Source organism: Miscanthus floridulus, chromosome 15 (assembly GCF_019320115.1).
Source record: "Miscanthus floridulus cultivar M001 chromosome 15, ASM1932011v1, whole genome shotgun sequence".
Classification (NCBI taxonomy): Eukaryota; Viridiplantae; Streptophyta; class Magnoliopsida; order Poales; family Poaceae; genus Miscanthus; species Miscanthus floridulus.
Window position 1 is genome coordinate 39,807,261 of NC_089594.1, and position 26,914 is coordinate 39,834,174.

Consider the following 26,914-nt stretch of genomic DNA (forward strand, 5'->3'; position numbering starts at 1 on the left):
GAAAGCATAGTAGCAACTCCTAATCCAATGTTTAAATTTAAGCTTTGCTCAAGGACTAGCAAAGGTTAAGCTTGGGGGATCTTATTAACGGTCATTAATGTCAACTTTAAACCATCAATATGACTTATATTTACTCTTAAAATCAATCACCAACATAGGTATAGTGGTTTAAACTAAGTATTTCTACAAGTTTTGGTGATTCTGTGAATGCAAGAGGGTTTATCCAGAAAATGAGATCAAGTGGGCCATGTTGCATCAACCAATCAAGATCATTCACCATGAAACCGACTCCATTTGACTCTATGACATGCGGGACACCAATTAGAAGATTCACGTCGAAAGGAGCTTGGGGTGGAGTCGACCGAATCCACATGTAGGTCATCCAACCCACCTGGGTCCACCTGTCGGCACCAGCTTTGTTCCACCGCCTCTAAGGATGAATCTCCACCATCTATCAAGGTTGGTTTGAATGAAGAGTCAAGATTAAGTGTTGCCACGGGTCCAAGGGCCCACAGGGTACCAGGTGCCCCCTATAAAAGGACCCTCAGACCCCCTCCTTGAAGGCACTCTGATTCATTCGAGTCAGACTAAACTCAGAAGAGAAGAACTCCCAGATAATTAGAGTTATAGCTTAGTTAGTTAAGATAGATCAAGTAGAGTCGGGCTTCTGCTCAGATTCCAGATCAAGTCACTAGAGGCTTGGTATAGCCCTTGTATTCATTACATTTATCTTCTCAATGACTTTAATCTTCATTTATATTATGTTCTTAGTTATCATGTTTATAGTTTACTTTGAGTATATGCTTAGTATAGTCAAAGTTATCAATGTGTTTAATGCCTAAGATCATAGAGCGCTCTTCCCAATGTTCGAACATGTTGAGTAGTCGAACCTTGTGTAAGCATGGTGATTATACACTGTTTTGCCTATGGTTGCACCCTCCAGTCTGAGAAGTGTGGTAGATCACAAGAAGTGACAACCTTGTGATTCTCTATAGTCCACCCTCGATTGTAGGTTTAGTAGGACAAAAGTCACGATAGAGGAAGTATATTTTTGCTATGCTCTTCTTTAGAGACTCCCCTTATGCATGAATATAGAGATAATCTTTGGCTATTACTAAGTATATATAATGATGGTATGCTATAACTTGTAATTAAGAATGACTTAGGAATTTATCTCACTTGTAATTAATCTACTTAGATTAACTATTTCTATCTTATGGAGTCTCTCTAGTATTATGCTTATCATATATATAACTTTATATATTGATTTACCCCTGTTTAGAGTATGTGCTTAGTCCCATGATGCATTAATAGTATAAGTTTATCAATCTCTTTAGCCACCGCTCCTCCCTATGCTAAAATATAGATAACGATACCTGGAATACTCCCGGGTGAAGTGCTACAATGATATTTTGTCCGCTTGCAGAACTCTTAACTTTTTACTTGGATTAACAAATACCAATAGAGACCTTCCTCTATAAATAGAGCGGGTGGCTGACCATTTGGGGTTCTTGGCACCTTGGGGACTTAGTGTCCACCATAGAAGAGTGTGTTGGAGCCCCCTCACAAATAGTGGTATACCATTTGATTATGAGAGTGATTCTAGTGTGATGCATGAGAGATTGCAAGTGTTGGCACTAGGTGATCATGTTGCAAGCTAGTGTGTTGTTACTCTTGATGGTAGCCACCTCCTACATGACTTGGAGGCTTGTGGACTATTGACATCTGTGGTGGCACACAGAGACAAAATCTATAAGCGCACGGGTATCAAAGTAGTTTTCACTCGGAGTATTATCGAGTATCGTATCCATAGGGAAATGTGTGTGTGTTGTCAAACAACTAGTTTGTCTAGAGATAGCAATCAAGGTTTAAGGTATCAGTAGAGAGGATTCCTATGGTTATGACCCTATGCAAAGCAAGGCTTATAATTCTAGTGTTCACTTTGGGATGCCGTTTACACAGTAAAGCACCGCTAATAGATAACTCTACCGACGGGACTACGGTCCTACTAATTTAAGAACCTACTCAATTTGGTGTGGACTACAAAGGATAGGCGGGGCTGTCACCTCACGCTGCAACCACACAACTAGGAAGCAGAGAGAAAACATAGGTAGCCGATAGCCTAAGCACCAGGATTATGCTAACGATTACTACTCTAATCAAGAGATCTAGCAAGGACTAGAGCACTCAAAAGAACTGTGAACCCATAAACAAAAGAGCACAAAACTTACTTTAAACAGAAATTAGTTACCAAAGGTATCTCAGATGTAGACTTGGAGAAGCCTAGATCCACCAAAGTATAAGCCATAGAGGTAGCACCAACAGGCCGGTACTTCCCCCAAACTCCTCCCTCACTCTCTAACTCACTATTTTCTTGGTACAAGACTAGATCCTATAGAGGACTAATCTTCTCTTGAGAGCTGACTCTGATCCTGATGAGGAGGATATGAATTAGGGTTTTAGGATGACTCTAGAGAGGGGGTAGGGGATGCCTTATATAGGAGAGATGGAGTAGGGGGCAAGGCATTACCACATCATCGATCCACGTCAACTCCCTCGATCACCGTTGGATGAACTGACTTAAAAGGACGGCGTAGATGCATTTTAGGAGGCGGTGGAGAACCAACATTCAAAGGGGAGGTTGATCAGGGAGGCCCATAGGATGGCCGGCTAGCTCCACCAAGCAACTCCTTGGCCTCCACTTTGGTGGTTTGCCTCCTGGAGTCTTCTAGAACCTTCTGGAGTTGTTTTCGTCGTGGATAATTGCGATTAAATCTGACATTTAGGTCCACCTTGACAGTTTTCTAGATAAACCCTTTTACAAACATAGATTCACCAAAACTTATGGAATTTATTAGTTTAAACCCCTAGACCTATGTTTGGTGATGAAATCAAGTATATATGCAGGTTATATTGACGGTTTATAATTGATGTTAATGACCGTAAATAAGCTCCCCCAAGCTTAACTTTTGCTAGTCCTTGAGCATAGCTAAACTCAGCAATGGATTAGGAGTTGCTATAATGCTTTCATGCCTCAAAAGTACACATGCGTTCAATCAAGAATTCTCCTCCGGATTAGAATAAATCGATTAGACTTTCAGACTTACCCATATTACCTTCAACCATGGGGCTTCTTAGCCTTCACTTGGGTCTTAAGCAATTGAAAGACAGAAAGATCAAGTTAAGCACTATGTCTCAAGTTCTTTGTTCCTCCATTGTTTTGGAGTTTTTATAAGTTTTCAAAATAAAACTTAGAGATTCCATTGTATGACACTCTCAAGTCGCTCAATATATGCGGTATTTGTGGATCCTCACCAAGGCAATAATGATGTTATGCCTTTCTCTTCCTACCACTAAAGCTTATGTGGAGTTCATAGGTAGGGAGAAAGCTAGGGCATACTTGTAATGCATATATTGTAAAGTCAAACCTCAGATCCAAAGAGAATTGAGTCATATAATCAAATCAAGATGTGCATGTGTGTTGATGTATATGAGGTGAATATATATGGTGGTTAACCTAATTCTACTTTGCTCCTTGAGAACGTATCTCTCTCTTGAAACTTGGAAATGTTTTTTGCGAGAGAATAGGGGCTATCTTATTTATTTCTTTTTTTTCTTTTCAGGCAGACATCTAAGTGCCTATTGTTTTGAATATCTCGAACACTTTTGTGTTCATATTTTTCAACTTTTCTTCTTCTTTTCTATGAATAACTTTTGCATAGTCCCATGCCTCTTCTCTACAATAGAATTTTGAGAGAGATCAACAAGAACTTGGAGCATTTATTTGGTGGATGGAAAACCTAACAAGCATGTTTTTGTGTTCACTCTCAGTGTAGGAGTAAAACATTTTTGAGTGAATCTAGATGAAGACATGTTTTTTCATCTATTCCTAGTGTAGGAGTAGTACATATGTGGGTGGTGTGTATGTGATCTTAATTTTAAGAGCATGACAAATATCTCATAAGGGTCAACAAAGCTTGACAAAACTTAACACAATTACAAGCAACATATATGTGGAAGTTTTCCTAGCCTAAATAATATGTATGGCTTTGGTGGGAATTCGAGCTTTGTCATATAGGAACTCATCATGTAGCACTTTTATGTTTTTCAAAAGAAATCTCCAGAACTTTAGTGTTACTTGGAACAAGATAACAAGTAGCTCAGACCTTCTCATATCATATCCGTCAATTACCTAGACTTAGATAAAGCATATGCTACCCACGAGTTTCAAGTTCAGAGTAAATCCTTATATCAAATCAGTTTTATCCAAAACTCAGGAGAATTCAAGGCTGAAAACTAGGTACTTGAAAGGAATTACAATAGAGCAATTATTCATCATTTCCATTACAAGAGATTATCTTTAGAGTCCATTTTATTTATTTATCTCTTAAAAGAAATTAAAGCAAACTAGATGCACCTTTTATTTTGTTTTCAGTTATTCATTTTTTAACATATATAAAAAGTAAACTTAAAAAACAATAAAACAAATAGGGAAGAGATACTTACCTGGAAACACAGGGGTGCCTCTCCCCCAAGCTAGTTAATGGTAAACTGGCCAAGGACAAAGTGCAAGGCTAGTAGACCAAGACATGTCAGCCTACCTTTCTTGTGGTTCTTTCGTCGTTTGTCGATGCCGTGCTTTTCTTGGAAGGTTTGTCTCCCCCACATTTGAATTCTGTTACCTTGCATAAACAATATGTGGAGACAAACACCAACAAAAGACTAGAAAAATCCTAGCAATATACTTTAGCAGGTAAACGTGGTTTTTTTCTTTCACAGAGTAAAGAAGAAGAGCTGAATTGAAAATGTTATTTAAATTCTACGAAGTTAATTATATCCAATTCTTCTTCTAGCAATTGAGTGTCATGGAAAACTTTTAAACATTGACCATTTACCTTTAAAAGCATACCTTCATCATTTTGAAGTGTGACTGCTCCATGAGACGATGTGCAAATTACCATGTAAGGTCCTTCCCATTTGCTTCGTAGTTTCCCATGTCCAAACAACTTCACTCTAGAGTTGAAAAGCAACACCTTGTCACATGGTTTGAATTCCTTCTTTTTCAATCTTTTGTCATGCCATCTTTTTGTCCTCTCCTTGTAGAGTTTTGCATTATGATATGCCTTTTTCTTGCCATTCCTCTAGCTTAGAGAGTTGCATTTTTCTTTTCTTTCCGGCTGCTTCAAAGTTGATTTTCCACCTTTTTATGGCCCAATGAGCTTTGAATTCCAACTCGACTGGTAGGTGACATGTCTTCTCGTAGACAAGTTGGTATAGTTACATTCTAAAAGGTGTTTTATAGGCTATTCTATAAGCCCATAGTGTTCCATGTAACTTATCCTTCCATGCTGTCCCCATCGCATTAACAGTTTTCTGCAGAATGTTCTTGATTTGCTTGTTTGACAGTTCTGCTTGTCTCCTAGTTTGAGGATGATATGGTGTCACAATGTTATGATGGACCCCATGATTGGAAAAGAAGCGTTGGAACTTCCTATCAATGAAGTGAGGATCTCCATCACTAATTACCATGCATGGAACTCCGAAGCATGGAAAGATGGTCTCTGAAAACATCCTCTTGGCGTTATATGAATCTATAGCTCAACATGGTAAAGCTTCAACCCATTTGGAGACATAGTCGACTGCCACCAGGATGTATTCGCACTGCTAAGATTTTGGAAATGGTCCCATGTAGTCAATTCACCATACATCAAAGAGTTCTAACTGAAGGTTGGTGGTGAGTGGCATGGCGTCTCTTGCATTGATACTCCCATGTTTCTAACATGGGATGCACATCCGTATGAAGTCTTTGGTGTCATAATACATGGTTGGCTAGAAGAATCCACTTTGCTAGATTTTAACATTAGTGCAGAATGCCCCATAATGTCCTCCATATGGTGATGAGTGGCATCTTTCGATGATCTTGATTGCTTCCTCAGCCAGAACACACCTTCTGAGCAGTCCATCAGCGCAAACTCGAAAGAGGTATGGTTCAACCCATAGGTGGAGGCGACTTTCATGGATGTGCTTCCGCTTATTCTCTCCTAGTGGTACATAACCTGCAACCATAAAATTAACAATATTGCATACCAGAGGTTGGATCCTATGACCTTCAAGAGCATGTCATCCCATAGAAAATCATTGATGGGCAACTCCTATGGATTCTTTAACTGCATTCTTGACAAGTGATCGGCTACAAATTTTTTTATTCCTTTCTCATCTTTAATTTCTAAATCAAATTCTTGAAGCAAAAGGATCCATATTATAAGTCGAGGTTTAGCACCTTTCTTAGTAAGGAGATATTTAAGAGCAGCATGATCAGTGTAAACAATAACCTTGGCTCCTACTAAGTAAGATCTAAACTTGTAAAAAACAATTGCTATGAGCTCTTTTTCAGTTATTGCATAATTAAGTTGAGATCCTAACAGAGTTTTACTAGCATAAAAAACTGCATGATACTTTCTATCTTTTGTTTGACCCAAAACTACCCCCACAACATAATCACTAGCATCACATATGATTTCAAAAGGCAGCGACCAATTAGGGGGTTGAATGATTGGTGTAGAGATGAGTGCTTTCTTAAGGATTTGAAAAGCATTTAAACACTCATCATCAAACTCAAAGGGAGCATCCTTGGCTAACAAACTTTTAAGGGGTCTAGTAATATGAGAAAAATCTTTAATAAAATGGTGATAGAACCCTGCATGACCAAGGAAACTTCGTATCCCTTTGACATTTGTGGGAGGAGGTAGCTCAGTCTACCTCTATCCCATGTTCGAAGACCAAGTGTCCAAGCACTATGCCTTCTCTAACCATGAAATGACATTTTCCCCAATTTAAGACCAAGTGCTTTTCCTCACATCTTTGCAAAACTTTGTCTAAATTTTCTAAGTAGTCATTGAAAGTTTTTCCATAAATAGAAAAATCATCCATAAAAACTTTCATGATTTCTTCTATCATATCAGAAAAATAGACATCATGCACCTTTGGAACAAAGCTGGAGCGTTGCACAATCTGAAAGACACCCTGCGATAAGCATATGTTCCATAGGAACAAGTAAAAGTAGTTTTGCTTTGGTCATCAGGATGGATCGGGATTTGCTTATAACCTGAATACTCATCAAGGAAACAGAAGAAAGAATGCTTTGCAAGCCATTCCAACATCTCATCAATGAAGGGTAATGGGAAGTGATCTTTCATTGTTGCCTTGTTCAGTTTTCGGTAATCAATGCACATCTGCCATCCAGTGACTCTTCATTGTGGGATTAATTCATCTTTTTCATTTTTTACCACAGTCATGCCCCCTATCTTCGGTACAACTTGTACTGGGCTTACCCACTCACTATATGGCATGGGATAAATTATCCCTACATGCAAAAGTTTCAAAACCTCTTTCTTAATAACTTCTCCCATCGCATTGTTAAGCCTACGTTGGGGCTCGCTAGAAGGTGCATATGCTGGATCTATGGGAATGTGATGGGTGCAAAGGGCAAGACTAATCCCCTTGAGGTCTTCGAGTGAGTAGCTGAAAGCAGAGCGATGCTTTTCTAAAATGGTAAGGAGCCGGAGGGTCTTGTCCTCATAAAGTTTATTGCTAATAATCATAGGAGAATCCCTATTGTTGTTTAGAAAAGCATATTTCAAACCCGAAGGAAGGGGTTTGAGCACAATGGGGGGTTTTCAACTCTTGAGTTTCATCCAAAGGGAAAGGATCTCATGGTTCTTCTTCGTCTTGGATGAAATCCTAAGCGTCTTCTTTAAGATATTTGTTAGAAGCTTCTAGGAGAGAAGCTGCCATAATCTCCTCCATTGGATCTTGCTCAAGAATCAACTCAGTCTTAACATGTAATGAGCGAGTGATGGGGATAGAAAGGTTTAGGCTTTTCCCGAGACTTACATTTATACTTCATTTTCTTCCTTCATGTAGGAGTCTCTCTATTGGATGCCCTATCAAAAGGTCAAACTCCTAGATATTGAATACATAAAAACTAAGATACACCTTGGTTTCGTCTACTTTGATAGGGATGAGGTGAAAAATTCCTTCACTAGGAAGAATTTGCCCAAAGAGACTTTTTAAGAGTTTGGTTGTTGGAGTTAATTGCATATTTCTAGGAAGGGTATGTGCAAAACATTTAGACATAAGATTTACTCCTACAACCGTATTATAAAAAGCATTGAAGGAGGTTTTATGAATCTGACAATGAATGTAGGTAGAAGGAGAATCTAAACGAATAACTTCATGAGAAAGCTTGGATTCTCCCAACCACTCATTGCTTATGATTGTTGTCAACTCCTTCAGAGTCTGTTTAAGGAACTTCTCTTTGGTTGGGTCAGGAAGATGCTGGTTAGGTGCTAATGGTGTCAAAGATTTCCTTATGGCATAATAATTCGAGGTGTTTCCAAAATCGGAGAAAAGATCTTCCTCGAATTCAAACATATTTTACAAAGGCGGAATTTCTTCCTCCTTTGGTGGTTCAGGAACTTGGAGGATAGTTAAGGCTTCATGTGGCAAAGTAGTTAAAGGTTTGGGCTCAACTATCAAAGGTTCTTCCTTAGGAGTTTGCTCAACTATGTCTTCGGGGCCATCATCATGCACGCTGGTGTAGGGAGTGTTATCTAGGATTTTTCTAAGGATGTTTCTCCCTTCACTAGCAGAGCAATGTAAGAAGACACCTCCAGAAGCTGTATCAAGAAGCTGTGCGGTCTCCCCACTAAGACCTATATAAAAGTGTTGTAAAAGCATAGGGTCTTGAATAGCAAGGTTAGGGCCAGAGTTGACTAGGTCATTAAAACATGCCCATGCCGCACCAGGAGATTCTTTTTCTTTCTATTTAAAAGATAGAACCTCTATTCGAAGGCTAACCACTCCAGAGATGGAAAAGAAAGATTAGCAAAAGCTAGATCATAGAGCTTCCCAATATCCTTGTACACTCCCTATGATTCGGGTATACCAGTGTTTAGCTCTTCCCGTCAAAGAGAACAAAAATAGCTCCCACTTTAAAGTTTCATATGACATGCCAATGATATGTAAGCATGCGTAGGTATGCTCAAACTCTCATAGGTGGGTATATGGGTTTTCATCACCTTCTCCTGAGAATGATTGTTTCTGGACAAAATTTATTAAAGACGGACGCAACTCATAGCCAGATGTAAGGATAGGTTTTGAAGATTCCAGTGGCTCTAGTTGTGCGCCCGTGGGAGCAGTAAATTGATTGATTGGTGTGATATTATCCATGCTTTAAGATAAATAAAAGATACAAGGACAAACCTAGTTTGACAAAATCACAGCAACCGCTTCCCTGGCAATGGTGCTAGAAAACTTGTTGACACCTGTGGTGGCACACAAAGACAAAATCCACAAGCGCATGGGTATCGAAGTAGTTTTCACCCGGAGTATTATCGAGTATCGTATCCAAGGGGAAACATGAGTGTGTTTTCTAACAACTAGTTTGTCTAGGGATAGCAATCAAGGTTTAAGGTATGAGTAGAGAGGATTCCTATGGTTATGACCCTATGCAAAGCAAGACTTATGATTCTAGTGTTCACTTCGGGACATCGCTTAGACGATAAAGCATCGCTAATAGATAACTCTACCGACGCGACTACATTTCTACTAATTTAAGAACCTGCTCAATTCAGTGTGGACTACAAAGAATAGATGGGGTGTCACCTCCCACTACTTCCACACAACCAGGAAGCAAGGAGCAAACATAGGTAGCCGATAGCCTAAGCACCACACTTATGCTAACGATTACTACTCTAATCTAGAGATCTAGCAAGGACTAGAGCACTCAAAAGAACTATGAACCCATAAACAAAAGAGCACAATGCTTACTATAAATAGAAATCAATTACCAGAGGTATCTCAGATGTAGACTTGGAGAAGCCTAGATCCGCCAAAGTACAAGCCATAGAGGTAGCACCGATAGGCTGGTACTTCCCTCAAACTCCTCCCTCAGTCTCGGACTCACTATTTTCTAGGTACATGACTAGATCCTATAGTGGACTGTCGATGTTTCACCACCGATAGCCTGCCACGAGGGTACCTAGGGCAGTATGTTCGGGCTTTAGCGTATGCGGAACTCGATGGTTAACGCAAGAGACAGTCAATTTATCCTAGTTCGGGCCCTTGATTGTGATCGAGTAATAGCCCTACGTCCAGTTGGCCTTAGCCTTTGCTTTGGATTGATTATCAAGTGTCGTACAATATTTTTTCTCTGAACCCCCAATCCAAGGAGCCCTACCCTCCTTTATATAGTCAGGAGGCCAGAGTTCTAGTCGGTTTACAATGTAGAGTCCTAGTAGGATTACAGGGTAGTATTACTACTAGGATTACATGGGAAGAATCCTAGTTAGACTAGATCTTCTCTCTTCCTTGCGGGGTATCTTGTGGGTCCCGCATCGACATGGACTAATCTTCTCTTAAGAGCTGGCTCTAATCCTAACGAGGAGGATATGAATTATGGTTTTATGATGGCTTTAGGGAGGGTGTAGGGGGCGCCTTATATAGGGGAGATGAAGTAGGAGGCAAGGCATTGCCACGTCATCAATCCACGTCAACTCCCTCAATCACTGTTGGATGAACCGACTTAAAAGGATGGCGTAGATGCAATCTAGGAGGTGATGGAGAACCGACATTCAAAGGGGAGGCTGACTAGGGGGGCCATAGGCTGGCTGGCTTGGCAGCCCCTTTTCCTCTACTTCGGTGGTTTGCCTCCTGGAGTCTTCTGGAACCTTCTGGAGTTGTTTTCGTCGTGGATAATTACGATTAAATCTGACATTTAGGTCCACCTTGATGGTTTTCTGGATAAACCCTCCTGTAAACACAGATTCATCAAAACTCGTGGAATTTATTAGTTTAAACCCCTAGACCTATGTTTGGTGATGAAATTAAGTATATATGCAGGTTATATTGATGGTTTATAATTGATGTTAATGACCATCAACAAGGACTCTGTGTGCCATGCCCAAAGTTGGTGTAGTGCTCCAGAGGAGATCGCTTTGTTGAGGGGGATTGTGCTCATCCAAAAGGAAATCAAAAAGTGCAACTCTATTAGAAGTGAGGTGCAAAGAGCGCCAAGTGGTTTGTCTAGATCGAGTGCTAGAGCTCTTGTGAGAGTACACCTCAAGGAGTGAGAGCAAGCTTGTGGACTTGCCGCTAGCAAGAGGATCGGCGACGACAACCTTGGGCTTGCCTCAATGGGGATTAAATGGTTGGCAAACCACCTAACCTCAGGATCAAAATCATTGTGTCCACTTCCGTTGGTTTGCAATTCCCTTCACTAGCTTGTATTTATTTGTTCATATACTTGTGCTAGTGAGTAGTTGTTGCTCTTGTGTAACTAGTATACTTGGGTAGTAAATTAGTTGCTCTCGATCTTGTGCTTGTTAGCTTGTGTAGCTAAGTAGCTTACCTTAGCTTATGTAACTAAGTAGTTGTAGCTCTCTAGCTGTGCTTATGTAGTGTAACTAGTGAGTAGTCCTAGTGTAGTGCTAATAGTGCTCTTGTGCTTTGTGCACTTTGTTTACTAGTATGTGTAGGAGCTCCCGGTGTGCTTAGTTGACTAGTTGCATAGGTTTGTGTGACCTTGCTAACTAGAATTATTTAGGTGAGCTTCCACTAGCTTGACACCTTTGTGATAACCTATTTAGGATCTTTTTATAAGGTGCTTGCAACATAGATAGAGGGGTGTAGTCTTGGCTATGCCATTTAGATTTTAATTCCACATTTATATTGGCTAGCTGATGCAATAATTAGTTTTAGAAAAGAGTATTCACCCCCTCTAGTCTGTCATCTCAAACCTACAACCGGGCTCAGATACTTGACTACTAGAGCTACAACTAACAAGCAACTAGCATAGCTACAAAAGCTTAAGTACAAGAAGATAAAGCACAAGTGTATATAGGAAACCAATGGGGCAAGTGGGAGCAACAATTTATCCTCAAGGTTCGGTTGCTTGCCGACAACCTACATCCTCATTTAGGCAGGTCTCTTAATGATTGCTTTGCATGCTAAGAAAACTTTTCAAGCTTGACCCTCAATGTAGGTGCCACAAGAAGCCAATCAATCAATACCACTCTAGCTACTCTCGAGACATCCACTAGAGTAGCCCTTCGCGATCTTCCACGGGGTGAGCTCAGAACCCCTCATAAGAACTCCACCATGAAGGGATCGTGACGCCTAAGAGGGGGTGAATTAGGCAACTTAAACACTATTTCTAACTATGGCGTCTAATTTCAACCTAAGAAAACCTATGCAATAAGTAAACTAACTAAAAGTGCAACTGAGGTTTTTCTATGTGTTTCTATATCTACCGCAAAAGAGTTATGCAACCTAGGTTCCAATCCTATCAACTAGCTTATCAACTAAGCTAGGAAGGTAAAGCACACAACCTAAGTACACAATATAAATGTAGAAGCTTAATTGATATAGGGATGCAAACTCCCATTGATGACTCTAGTATTTTTACTAAGGTATCGAGAAGCATGCAAGCTTCCCCCTAGTCCTTGCTGGAGCCCTTAGCAAGGATGCCCTCGCAAGGGCCAAGCTCCCGATTAGGTAACTCTATGGATAACCCTAGGGCTTCCCCACGTACAAGTGGGTCTCTAGAATAGCCTCTCCAAGATCGCTCCCCGTTGTCTTCACCATCGAGCTTTTGGCCAAACCACCGTGGGCCTCGTTCCCTCCGGTACATGGTGGCGGCCACACCACAAACACGGTTGGTGTTGTCTTCCAAGACTACAAGCCTCTCTAGTGCATCAAAATGGTGCATGTAAGCATCAAGTGGTGAGAGGTATGCAAACCTCACCAAACACTAGTCCTAAACCTAGAGCAAGCGCTAAAGCAGTGGTCTAACTAACCTAAGCATTTCACAAAGCACATACGCTAATCACCAAGTATTTCACTAAGCACTTTGGTGGCTAGAGCAAATAGAGATGAGCCTCAACTTATACAAGTCTTCCTTGAGCTCTACACACCATCAAATGGTCGGCCAAGGGTGTATATATAGCCCCCAACTCCAAATGTAGTCGTTGGGTTGCACAATAGCTTTCTATGTAGGCATCGGACATATCTAGTGCACACAATGGACACGTTCGGTGCATCCACATCAGCTAGCCATTGGCCTTCTAGCTATTGCTGACTGCTGGAGATTGGATGTTCGGTGTGATGCCCGATACACCATTGGACACGTCTGGTGCCTTCTGTCCTTCTCCAACTCGATCTCTGGAACCCCTATCTAGTGAGGAGTCCGGTGTGACACCAAACCCATCTGGTGGGATGCTATAGCCACTGCCCGGTGCACACATGTGTGTTTGGTGCTCCTCCCTTAGTACACCAGACACATCTGGTGCTGACACCAACACCTAACTTGTTTCGTTTCTTCGTGTGTCTTCGTTTGGGCTTCTTCCATCTTGTGTCTTAGACTATTGCTTGTACTTATAGGTCTTCAACATATCTTCTTATGTCTTGCTTGAGGTGTTGATCATCTGGATCTCCACTTTACCTAAGTCCAAGTCCACTATGCATCCTTTGAACTATATCCAAAATAGTAGTAAACAATATTAGTCCAAATGGTCAAGTTGATCATCAAACACCAAAATCCAAACTAAATGGCCCATGGGGACCATTTTCCTTACAATCTCCCCTGGCCCTTTTTGTGCTTGATGACAACATGACCAATGCAAGCAAATAATATATACCATATGAAAAACACTATCTACTCGCTAGGATGTAATGCAAAGGTAAGATCATATGATGCTAAAAGATACCACCTGAAGGAAATAAGTGATACTCATCTTGCCCTTGCCATTTGTCCCCTCATGTGGTATTATGGACTTAAGCCTCCCCCAAACTCCATAATCCACTTTCAACCTTTCCTGGACCAACTCCCAAAATAGGATTCCCTCTAGTTTCTTTACAATCTCCCATAACCAAAACCACTTGTATGCTTGAAATTTTTTGAATTTGTGATTTTGGTATTTATTATGGGCCGGTCTTGCTTTTGGTCCTTTAAATTCTCCCCCTTTGGAATCTAACACTAAAAGGAAGACTTTACTAGCAAAGGGATGGTCAAATTTTGTGACATTGTATGTGGAATGGAATTGGTCAAAAAACTTGACCCTCACATTACATAGACTAAGCTCCCCCTAAGTGTATGCTTACATATGGTGGATGGCAAAGAATATGCATAATTGGCAAATAATACATAAAGAAGTTTAATCTATATAATGTATGGAGAATGCATAAAGGTACCAAATTGAAAAACAACATAATGACATCGGTTTAGGGATATCATATGTAGAAATGCAATTGGATTGATATCATTTGAAGCCATGATGCTAATCTCCGGGGACTCCATTTTTCTTGTAATGATACTACTACACACATGATAATCTTAAAGCGAGTGTTAGTATCAAAGCTTTGAACTTGTAGAGTAACCACCCCCTAAAAGTGTTAATACAAGCATATAATACGTGTAGGAGATATGCACATTGATTTTTAAGGTCAAAATCCTAGTTGAAAGATGACACCACTTGAAGGTGGAGATCATTTTTATGGGTGATATTAGGAGTAAGTCATCTACAATTTTGGACTTTGGCACATATAAGTTAAACCAATTGAAAACTAGAGCTATGTGCCATACTCCTAAGCAATGTAAACCATGAAGGTTTGCTCCAAGGGTTAGATTAAAATCTAGCAACCCTACCATATGATTTACCTAGTGTATGCACAACATGAATTTAAATGTGTATAGGCAAACCTAGGCACAAAGGAACTAGATGCTAATTGAAATTGCAAGAATTTAAATCTAGTTACCTAACATAGGAAGAGGAATTTGGGTCCATAGTTTTCACCAACCCACTTGGCAATGACATGATCCAATGTGATGCACCCCATGAAATGCATCCAACCTTTGTCAAGACTCCAAATTCCCCAAAGTCCATCGGACTTCTTACTTCCCCTTCGGGATCCAAACTTTCTTGGTGCTCTTCATGGTTGAAATCATTTCCTTTGGCTCACATTCTTGTTTGCCCTCTTGTGTTGGCTTGCTTGTTCACCTTGCTGGCCACCACCTTGTCATTTTCTTCTTCAATAGTAAGTATGGTGTAGTGGACTTCTTGTCAACCTTGTTAGTGTAGGTGTTAGAGAGGTTGTTTGTTTGCTTTTTTGTTTTTCTCTTTCTTCTTTTCTTCCCCATTCTTCACCTTGCACTCATAGGACTTGGGGTACACATAGGAAATCACAATTGCTCCCTCATCAAGCTTCTTCACTCCTTGATGGTGTTATCTTGATGAGGTTGGGCTTGCTGCGTCTTGTTTTTTACTTGAATCAAGTCCTTAGTGAGGCGAGCCACTTATTGCTTAAGTTGCTCATTTTCCATTGCGATATCATGTGTACATATTTCTACAACAACATTCTTAAAACAAACTTGATTGCACAGAGGTGAGTCCAATTTAAATAAATCATTGCAACAAGTAGAGGTATCCGTTTTAGTTGTTTCAAAAACTATTTTTTCATTTTTAATGTGCCATGGGGGTACTACCGATAAGTTTAGCAACATTTTTAGTTACCTGAGTGTTCATTTTAGTAAGCAAACTTTCATAAGCTTCTTTTGAGCTAGTTAACTTTGCTTTTAAATAATTTATTATTTTGACTAGTTGCATATCATTAGCGTTGTCACAATCATTTGTCTTTGATTTTAATTAAGTTTGCATGCTTAGTTTTAAGTTGACTTAGTTGAGATTTTTGCTTAGTGCAAACTTCATTAAAGAATTGGATGGATTGAGCAAGTTTTTCATAAGAGGGTTTTTCATCATCACTATCACTATCACTCTCACTAGAGCTTGAGTTTTTAATGTTATCTCATGCCATAAGGCACATGAGAGGAGCTTGATGATCAGTGCTTGTGGCCATGCCTCTTGTGTTGGCCTTCATCTTCACTTGATGAATCATCCCAAGTCTTGATTATTGTAAGGGCTTTGGCCTTGCACCTCTTTTTCTTGTCCTTGGGTGTGGGCTTGTTTGTTGGACAATCTTCCACAAAGTGCCCATTTTTGCCACAACCATAGCAACCTTTGTTTCTTTGCTCTCTTCTTTGGTTGGTAAATAGGAAATCTTCAATTTAAATGGGCACACCCCAGACATTCGACTTGCTAATGTTCTTCACCACCTTCTCTATTAATTTATTTATCTCTTCATCAATATCGAAGGAGGAGGTGGAGGCTTTGCGATCACCTTTTTCATCATAATCATAATCATCATCTTCATCTTGACTTGAGGAGCTTGAGCTTGAGCTTGATTCAACTTGCTTCTCACCCTTCATCTTTTTGTGCTCATCACATGTGAGAGCTATGCTTTTACTTGATGAAGTGGCTTCTTCTTGACCCATCTTCCTTGACATTTCAAATGCCACTAACTTGCCAATGACAAGTGATGGGATCATGTTTCTCAAGTCCTCGATGTTGTGAAGGATGATGATGATGCTTTCATATTTGCTATGTGGTAGCACCAAGATGATCTTCCTCACAATGTCCGCATCATCTAGCTTGTCAATCCTATAGAATTGAGCTCATTGATAATTAGATTCAAACATGAATACATATCTCTAACAAGTTCATTTTCATTCATTTTGAAGGAATCATAATTTTATTTAGCTAGGCAATGTTTTTGCTCATAGATATTACTTGTACCATCATGGATCCATGTAATTTTAACCAAATTTCACTTGCTTTAGTTAGTCTAAACAGTTGGTCAAAGATTTCCATGCTCAAATATTCAAACAAGCAATTTTTAGCTCTTTCGTTTAAGTGAATTTCCTTTTCATCACTAGCCGTGGGTTTTTTAGGATTCTTCAAGGGTTTCATCCTATCACGAGTGACTCTCCAAACACCTAGATCAGCCGCTTCTAGGTAGCAAGCCATTCTAGCACTCCAAAAGAGGAAATTAGTGTCATCAAAGTGTGGGCGCCTAGAGGTATCCATCCTTCCCACACTAAATAGCGCCAGCTCAACGGCGGTGAAACCAAAGGTCCAAATTGAGCCAACTAGATCTGATACCAACTGAAGGGACCAGACGTGTTGGTGTTTCGAATAAGCACCGACAAGTAAATTTATAGTTATGCGTGTTAGGCCCGGATGGTGCGCTAATGGACACAAGATTTATACTAGTTCAGGCTAAATGTCCCTACGTCCAGTCTATTGCTGCTCGTGTTATTAGCACTGAAAATGGTTCATAGTAGGGGGTACAAACGGTCGAGAGAGGGACTGGTCCCAAGTCTCTGATGGAAGGGTCGAAAGGATGTTAGGAGCCTGATAGCAGCTTGACTATGTGTGATGTGTGTTGTTCATCAAGAGTCGATGCCTTCGTTGAAGGAAGCACATCCCCTTTTATAGATGAAGGGGATGGCTTTACAAGTGAGAGGGCTCGGATGCGTACGCTACCTAGCCTTGTTGTTCACGTCTACCAAGCCTTGTTGTCCATTCCGGTGGGTGCGAAAGGATGATAAGCGCCTACAATATTGTCGATGCCACTGTAGAATGTCAGGATGGCTACAGAGTACTGCCCCATGCTAGGTATGGACTCTAGAATAGTGGTTTTGACTTATGAGCCATGCCTTGCCTTTCTCCGCATGTCTTCTAGTTCCCTTCGAACGGGGAGCCCCTGGTCGGATGGCTCCAGTCGGCCCTTAGTGCGTTGGTCAAAGAATAGCGGTGAGCAGGCTTCCTATGAGCCCTGGTCATGGGGTCGGAGTCATGGGGTCAGAGCAAGTAGCAGTGTTGTGGGTAAAGCCTTTTGATCGGAGGGGGCGTCCGGAGGCTAAAGCAAATACTCCGATCTAGTGGACCCGAGGGGCCATGAAGCGGGTGCCACTCCCTTAGGACCATATCGTGGTGATAGCATATCCGTCATTTGTGGAGGACGCGAGTCTTTTTCTAGACCATATCAGTTGTCGTATGTCTACGTTGGGTTTCGTGCCCAAGGGCTGAAGGCGTTGCCTACAACTCTGTAGGGCGAAGAGCATGTGCCCACAACACTGTTCGGGCTCTGCTATGCCTAGAAGGGTCTAAAGCAACCATCCCGTCGTTCCCTGGCAGTACTTTTCCTATCGGGGCATAGGGTATGGACTCTGGTTCAGTGGTTTTGACTTATGAGCCATGCCTTGCCTTTCTCCGCATGTCTTCTGGTTCCCTCCAAATGGGGAGCCCCTGGTCGGATGGCTCCAGTCGGCCCTCAGTGCGCTGGTCGGAGAAGGGCGGTGAGCAGGCTTCCCGTGTGCCCCGGTCGTGGGGTCGGAGTAGTGGGGTTAGAGCAGGAAGCAGTGTTGTGGGCATCCCTTGGGCAAGACCAAGCCCGTCCCTTGGGGGTTAGGTGAGGCGGAGTCAATCCCTAAGCTCTTGGGCGAGGCGGAGCTGGCCCAAAGGCGTCGGGCGAGGTGGAACCAAACTCCTGTAATTCGGGCAAGAAACATAGTGGCGCCCTTGTCTATCTAGAAGTTTTTAATGTTCGATGGTTATTGGTTCCACCTCCTAGGGTACCCTGGTGTTAGATCCCTGACAGTAGCCCCCGAGCCCACGGGTGATTCAGACAGAATCGTTCGAGGGGGGTTTCAATTTCGTTGGAGTTAATTTGCCAGAGGGTGCGCGCGAGCGCACCCAATGGGTGTAGCCCTCAAGCCCTCGGGTGATTCGAGTAGAGTCACCTAGGGGGTAGTATCGGACCCTCTACGGGTAAGGCTGTAAGACTTGGTTTTTTGTCAACTGGATATTCTTAAGGGAAATGTGGTATTCCGTTCGCGAGAATTTTATTTAGGGCTGGCGAGCTCCTGGTGGAGCTGCAGATGGAGCGGGACCTCAAGCTGAAGGCTAAGGAGAGGTCGGCGATGTTGCAGAAGAAGGCGAACTAGGATGCTGTGGTGGTCGATCGGGCCATCCGAGAGCACGACAAAGCGCGTCGGGAGGCCAAGGCACGCCGGGCGGATCTTGGAATCGAAGTGGCCCGACGGCTAGATGTTGAGGAAGTTTCTACTGGTCTATGCGCTGATCTCGTCGAGGCATAGGGGCTTCTTCAAGTCAAAGGTGATGAGTATGATCGCTTGTCTTCCACTATCCTGGTGGTCTATGATGACCTACGGGTGACACAAGAGGAGGGGGCTAGTTCCCTCACGGTCCATGCTGCTGGTATCATGGCGCGCGTGGGCTAGCTTGAGGAGAGCGCCTTTTGCCTTAGGATCACCTAGTCCTTCATTGTCGCCCATTCCCATTATGCTCAGGAGATCAACCTGGGGGTGATGAGCCAAGGCTTCATGCCTGTCTATGAAGACACTAAGCTAGATGAGATGGAGAAGGCGGTGGCTCCCCTTGCGCGAAACCTAGTGGACAAGCTGAAAGAAGAGGTTCTCCCTTCGTGGAAGTAGTTAGTGGAATTGGTTTGATAAACACTTATTTGTAACATGTGAACAAGTGTTAGTGCTTTTGTTACTAGAGACCAGAGTGAGGGAGGCGAACTTACATTTGTATTTACTCGTACCCCTTACCTTAGGACTTTGATGATTGCTGCGTGACCGTGCATTATGAGCTTGCTAACAGGGATGTTCAGACAGAATCTGATCCCATTTGCTTCGCGACAGGGTCAGCGAAGCCCTTGGGTGGCGTTCCGCTACTCCTTGGCCCACCTTCCAACAGATTCCCCCTCAATGGGGTTTCTATGGGCTCGGCTAGAGGCTAGATTTGAACAAGAAGGTTGAGATGACCCTATTCACCTTAATGCGGGTCAGACAAAGGCCGTTGAGGCTCATCCTAGCTCTTGTTCGACGCGAGGTGGCCCTAGACCCTTCGCTAGTTAGCCATCGAACCTTGGTCTCTTGATCTTGGATCGAGTGGCTCGAGCCCCCGAGCCCTTGAGGGTCTGCTAGGGGTCGGCCATGTTTTTGCGTGCTACCCCATCCTCGGTTTTCGTGGTCGGAGGGGCTGAGTTGACGACACTTGCCTCGATGGCTCAAGTGTCGCGCTCAATGAGCTCGCTAACGGGTATGTTTGTGTGGAATCCGGATCCATCATTCGCTGACAGGGTCGGTAGAGCCCTCATGTGGCATTACACTACTTCTGAACCCGCCTCTCGGCAGATGCCCGAGCCATTTGTTGGGCTCAGGCGGTCCATTGGCCTCTCCTCGATGGTGATTCTATGGGTCTGGCTCAAGGTTTGAATCAAACGAGAAAGGTCGAGATGTCCCTGTCCGCTTCTGAACGGGGTCGGGCAAGGCCGCTGGGGTTCATTTCGGTTTTTCTCCCCTGGCTCTGTTTGACACGAGGTGGCCTCGAGCCCTTCATGGGCTGGCCTTCGAACCCTGGTCAGGTGTCGCTCATATTGAATGAGGCAGCTACCGCTTCATGACGCGACACGAACCGTTGAGATGCAAGGGTTTACATATGCAATGTTTGAATGCATGAATTTAACATATAGTTTAATCGAGACGAAAGCAGGGGTCGGTAATGTTACCTTGGTGGTATGAGCCGTTGGAAGCTCCTACCAGACATGTCCATGCTAGGTTTGGGTCTGACGTTTGCGATGAGGCCAGCGTAACCTGCATAAGTATCATGATTTTTTGTTTTTGTCTCTCGGTGGCAATCTGAGACGTATGATTGACTTTTAAGCGGTCTATCAGCTTCCCCCTGAAGGGGGCTCTGTAGGTGGACCCCTCCAAACTCCTTTTGGGAAGGCAGGAGCTAAGGCTAGTAGTGTGAGGAATTGTGAACGCGATTAACACCGTAGCCGTTGGGGCGTACGGTCTGGTGGTTCGTCCAGTTGTACTCATCGTTGTATTCCCACACGCCGTGCTTTTGGTTTCCCAAACGTAAGGAGGGGTCAGGCTAAGAGGATGTTTAAACAAACATGCACCCTCGGCAGCCCTCGAGCGATGTCCGTGCCCCTGCCGTTGCTGGGGTCAGAGGCCCAGTAAAGAATTTAATACTCAAAGTAAGTAAACAGGGGTACTTATCTTTTAATTGGTCGTTCGTTTGTTGTTTTGCCTAGGCCGCCCGATCGACCTAGGAGGCCCGTTGGCCTCCCCCAAGAGGGAGGTTCCATTCTTGGGTTGTTCCATGGGCCTGCCTGTGGAAGCAGAGAGTTGCCTACAGGTGAGCGTGCCCTGGTTCTTGCGCCCAGGGCGCATTAGTGGCGAGCCATGCCTGGGTGACGTTCTTTTGCCTTTCCTCCACTACTGTGCCCCTTCTTTAAATAGGGAGGGGGAGAGGAGTTCTCACCCCATTTCTTGCCAGCCTCTGAGCCACCTCCACTTCTCCTTCCTTTCCACCGAATGCGGCGGTTCCTAAGTAAGAGAGGGTGATGCGAGGGAGAGAACAACTCACAGGTCTGCTTGTGAATCCAGAGCACGATGTTGAGCTGGAGGTCGTCCCATGTAGATGAGACGGTGTGAGCCACCCTTGCTATGGGTGCACCACCGCCACCGATGGAGGTGGGGCACTAGAGGGCGCCGAGCATCATCGACCTTGCCATCGTTCGTTGCGGCCTTCCTTCAGCGGGAAGCGCCTCCTATCCCAACGCCGTTATCAGGGTTGGAGCTGATGATGATGGTGTAGTCCCTGAACGCCCCAGCAGAGGGGCACTGCATTCGCCGGCGCGGTGCTCGACATTGCAGATGATGGTGCCTTCGAAGATCCCACGGCGCGGTGGGATGTTGCCGATGGAGAGCGTGGTGCAGCGGCCGCAGTAGACGAACTGGCCCATGTACATGCCCGGATGTTGCCGATGGAGAAGTTGGCGTGGCGGGCGTAGTAGTACATGTAGTAAAACTGCAAATACTTCTTGATGCCGTATGGGAGTTTCTAGCGGCCCCTTGCCTTTCTCCGCACGTCTTCTGGTTCCTTCTAAATAGGGAGCCCCCGGTCGGATGGCTTGAGTCGGCCCTTAGTGCGTTGGTCAGAGAAGAGCAGTGAGCAGGCTTCCCGCGTGCCCTGGTCGCAGGGTCCAAGTCACGGGGTCGGAGCAGGAAGCAGCGTTTTGGGCCAAGCCTTCTGATTGGAGAGACTGCTTGGAGACGGCTGGTGCCTGAAGCGAGTGCTCTGGTCGGAGAGGTGGGCCGAAGAAGCTGATGAGCGGGTGCCTGTTCTTATGGGTAGACCTTTTGGTCAACGACTGGACTACCCTTCCGGCCTATGGTGTTTTAGTTTTTTGGGCCGTCCCATGGAATATATGTTGTTTTCCTGGGCCGAGCCCAGACATGGAAGCCGGTCCTCGAGAGACCCCGGGTTTATGAACCCGACAGGAGCCCTTGGGTGGTTTGGGCGGAACCGGCTGGGCGGTTCTTTGTGTGATGAAATCATTTTGTAAGTGGTTAATTTGTGCAAAAATGAACAAATTTTTATCTTTTGTTACGGCAAACAGCTTTTCAGCTTCCTCTTCTTGGAGAAGAGGTTTTGGTGCCCTCCGACCCTTCCCGTGGCCCAAGTTGTAAGAAACTAGGAGTGCGAGTGAATTAATTCTGATCACGCTGGTGAGCAAAGAGGTTGTAGCCGCTGGGGCATGGGTCTCCCGTAGTCCTACCAGTTGTACTCAGAATTTGTTCCTGAAATTTTAGTCCTTAGGACTTGTTTATGAGAAGAACGGAAAAGTTAGATAAAGTTTTCAAAGATAATACATGAAGTGTTTGCAAGATAAATGTACTTGTACTTGTATCAGCCCCCAAGTGAGGTCTGGCCCCTCACAATTTGCAGGGGTCGGATGTCACTAAAGATCGGGTTTTTGTAAAGACAAAAACTGATAAAAAGAAATAAGCATTTATTTAAGGGTAAAAATGACATAGCTGCTCAATGTTCTAGGCATTGGTGAAGACCTCGCCGTTGATGGTTCTCAACTTGTAGGCGCCTAGGTGGAGTACTTCTGTGATGACGTACGGCCCCTCCTAGGGCGGGGAGAGCTTGTGGAGGTCCTTGTTGCTCTAGACGAGGCAGAGGACAAGGTCCCCAATGTTGAAGGCTTGGTCCCGCACCCGTCGGCTATGGTACCATCACAATGCCTGCTAGTACTTGGCCAAATGGAGGAGGGCGATGTCACGGGCTTCATCTAGCTGGTCCATGGCATCTTGGTGGGATGCCTCGGCCCCCTGTTTGTTGTATGCTCTGATTATTGGCACTCCATAGTCAAGGTCCATTGGGAGAATGGCCTCGTAACCGTAAACCATGAAGAAAGGTGTGTAGCTGGTGGCCTGGCTGGGAGTTGTCCTTAGGCTCTAGAGCACCGCTGGGAGCTTAGTGACCTAGCATGCACCAAACTTGTTCAATTGGTTGAAGATCCTGGGCTTGAGGCCCTATAGGAGCATGTCGTTCGCACGCTCAACTTGCCCGTTCGTCCGGGGGTATGCGACGGCCGCCCAATCAATCCGAATGTGCTGTTTATCACAGAATTGAATGAATTTCCTACCAATGAACTATGTGTCATTGTCTATGATGATGGAGTTCAGTACTCTGAAGTGGTGGATGTTGTCAAGGAAGAATAGCACAAACTGTTCAGATTTGATCATGGAGATCAGTCGAGCTTTGATCCATTTTGTAAACTTGTCTATGGTGACAAGCAGGTGGGTGAAGCCCCTGGGTGCCTTTTTGAGTGGCCCAACCAGATCGAGCCCCTAGACCGCGAAGGGCCATGTGATGGGGATCATCTGGAGCGCCTAGGCTGGGAGGTGAGTCTGTCGAGCGTAGTACTGACACCCTTCGTAGGTGCATACAATTTGCTCGGTGTCGGCTACTGCGGTGGGCCAGTAGAAGCCCTACCGGAATGCATTTCCAACCAATGTCCTTGGCACGGCATGGTGACCGTAGACCCCATCGTGGATATCGCTTAGCAGATGTTTTCCCTATTCGCTAGGGATACAGAGCTATAGGATCCTGGTGTGACTCCATTTGTAGAGTTCACCTTCTACAAGAACAAAGGACTTGGTGTGACGTGCGAGCCATCGGGCTTCCGTCTTGTCTACCGGTAGTGTGTCATGGAGGAGGTAGTCGAGGTAGAGAATTCTCTAGTCGTTGGGAGGGTCGGACTCTACTGTAAGGTCCCCTTCAAGCTCCATGACCTCAGGGTCAGGCAGAGCAGTCGGCGGGTTGGCCCCCGGGGCCAAATCAGACGGGCCATCATTGGCTCATTCCGACCCCTCGTAGCGCACCGAGGGCTTGTGTTGATTGCTGGCGAAGACACCTGTGGGCACTGGTTCTTGGCTAGATGCTACTTTCATGAGCGCATCGGCTGCTTCGTTGAGGCACCTTGGGATGTGATTGAGTTCGAGGTCGTCGAATCTATCCTCCAGCCATCGAACTTCTTAGCAATATGCCTCCATCTTGGCGTCATGGCAGCTTGACTCCTTCATGACCTGGTTGATGAACAGCTGGGAGTCACCCCTAATGTTGAGGCGTTGGATGCCCAGCTCGATGGCGATTCATAGGCCATTGATGAGCGCTTCGTATTTGATGATATTGTTTGATGAGGGAAAATGGAGCCGAACCATGTACCTCATGCGGACCTCGAGGGGTGATACAAAGACTAGTCCCACATCGGTGCCCCTTTTCATCTGTGATCTGTTGAAGTACATTGTCTAGTACTCTTGATCAATGACTGCTGGTGGCATCTGGACCTCAGTCCACTCCACGATGAAGTCAGTCAGCACCTAGGATTTGATCGCTATTCGGGGGGCATAAGTAATGCCCTAATCCATCAGCTCGAGTGCCCACTTCACGGTTCTTCCTGTGGTGTCCTGGCTATGAATGACCTCACCAAGGGGGAACGACATCATGACTGTCATAGGGTGTGACTCGAAGTAGTGGCGTAGCTTCCTCTTGGTGATGAGGACGGTGTAGAGGAGTTTCTGGATTTGGGAGTAATAGGTTTTGGAGTCGGATAGCATCTCGCTGATGAAATATACAGGGTGTTGTACCTTGAAGGCATGCCCCTCTTCTTCCTGCTCTACTACCAAGGCGACACTAACCACTTGCGTGGTGGTCGCAATGTACAGAAGGAGGGATTCTCCATTGCTTGGAGGGACCAGGACCGGTGGTTTAGTTAGAAATTGCTTAACCATGTCAAGCGCCTCCTAGGCCTTGGCTATCCACATGAAGTGGTTGGACTTCTTTAGGAGTCAATAAAGGGGGAGTCCTCGTTTGTCGAGGCATGAAATGAATCGGCTGAGGGTGGCAAGGCACCCCATGATCCGCTGAACCCCCTTTATGTTTTGGATCGGGCCCATCCATGGGATGGCTAAGATTTTCTCTAGGTTGGCTTCGATGTCGTGCTCGGAGACAATGAAGCCGAGCAGCATGCCCCTCGGGACCCCAAAAACACATTTTTCGGGATTGAGTTTGATGTTATTTGCTCGTAGTTTCGCAAAGGTTCGTTCGAGGTCAGCGACAAGATGGTCAGCCCATTTGGACTTAACTACGATGTCATCAACGTAGGCCTCAACGGTTCGCCCGATGAGGTCCCCGAAGCAGTTGAGCATACAGCGCTGGTAAGTTGCCCCAGCATTCTTCAGATCGAACAGCATTGAAATGTAGCAGAACGATCCGAAGGGGGTGATAAAAGACATCGCGAGGTGGTCGGACTCTTTTATCGCGATCTAGTGGTAGCTGGAGTATGCGTTAAGGAAGCAGAGGGTTTCACACCCTGAGGTGGAATCAACTATTTGGTCTATGCGTGGCAAAGGAAATGGGTCCTTTGGGCACACCTTGTTGAGGCCCGTGTAGTCGACACACATCCTCCATTTCCCGCTCTTCTTTCGCACAAGAATGGGATTTGCTAGCCATTCTGGGTGGTGTACTTCCCTAATGAACCCAGGTGCCAACAGTTTGGCTATCTCTTCACCGATGGCCTTGCGCTTTTCCTCATCGAAGTGGCGTAGGCGTTGCTTCACCGGCTTGGAGCCTGGGTGGATTTTCAAGGTGTGCTTGGCAACCTCCCTCGGGATGCCTGGCATATCCGAGGGTTTCCACGCAAAGATGTATTTGTTATCGTGGATGAAGTCGATGAGCATGCTTTCCTATTCGGAGGAGAGCATGGTACCAATGTGTACCTTTTTAGCCTCAGAGCTGTTGGGGTCCATGAGGACCTCCTTGTAGCCCTCTGCCGATTTGAACGACCCAGTCGATTTCTTGGCGTCGGGCATTTTTCGGCAACCTCCTCCCTGAGGGTGGCGAGTTCCTTGGAGGCGACGACTGCGGACGCATGACCGCAGCATTCGACTTTGCACTCGTAAGCACGTTGGAAGGAGGTGCCAATGGTGATGACCTCGTAGGGCCCAACATCTTTAGCTTAAGGTACGTATAGTTGGGGACGGCCATAAACTTCGCGTAACACGGTCATCCCAGGATGGCGTGGAAAGTTCCCGGGAACCCCACTATGTCGAAGGTGAGGGCCTCAGTCCTGTAATTGGACCGATCCCCAAAAGTGATGGGCAGATCAATCTGCCCCAGTGGCACGGCCTGCCTACCAGGCACGATGCCATGGAAAGGTGCTCGGATGGGGCAGAGGTTCGTTCGGTCAACGCCCATCTCGTTGAGCGTCTTGGCGTACCTGATGTTGAGGCCACTGCCTCCATCCATCAGTACTTTTGTGAACCGCTTTGGGTCGACGATTGGGTCGATGACAAGCGGGTACCTTCTTGGGTGTGGGATGGCATCCGGATGGTCGGTTCAGTCGAAGGTTATGGCAGATTCTGACCACCGGAGGAAGGCAGGCGTGGCTGGTTTAGCCGTATAGACCTCGCGGTGCGTGACCTTCTGGCGGTGTTTGGAGTCGTAGGCCACTGATCCTCCGAAGATCATGAGGGCACCATTCGTAGTTGGGAAGGCGTCGTCCTTCTCCTCGGTGTCATCTATGCTGGGGGTAGGTTCCTTCCCCTGCCCCCCTTTGTTGAGGC

General features: G+C 44.8%; 1 pseudogene; it reads right to left on the reverse strand.

Annotated features, from left to right (window-relative positions):
* LOC136507387 (putative F-box protein At2g02030) overlaps positions 1–26,161 on the reverse strand; it is a 42,038-nt pseudogene extending 15,877 nt beyond the window's left edge.
* Positions 26,162–26,914: the final 753 nt, after the last annotated feature.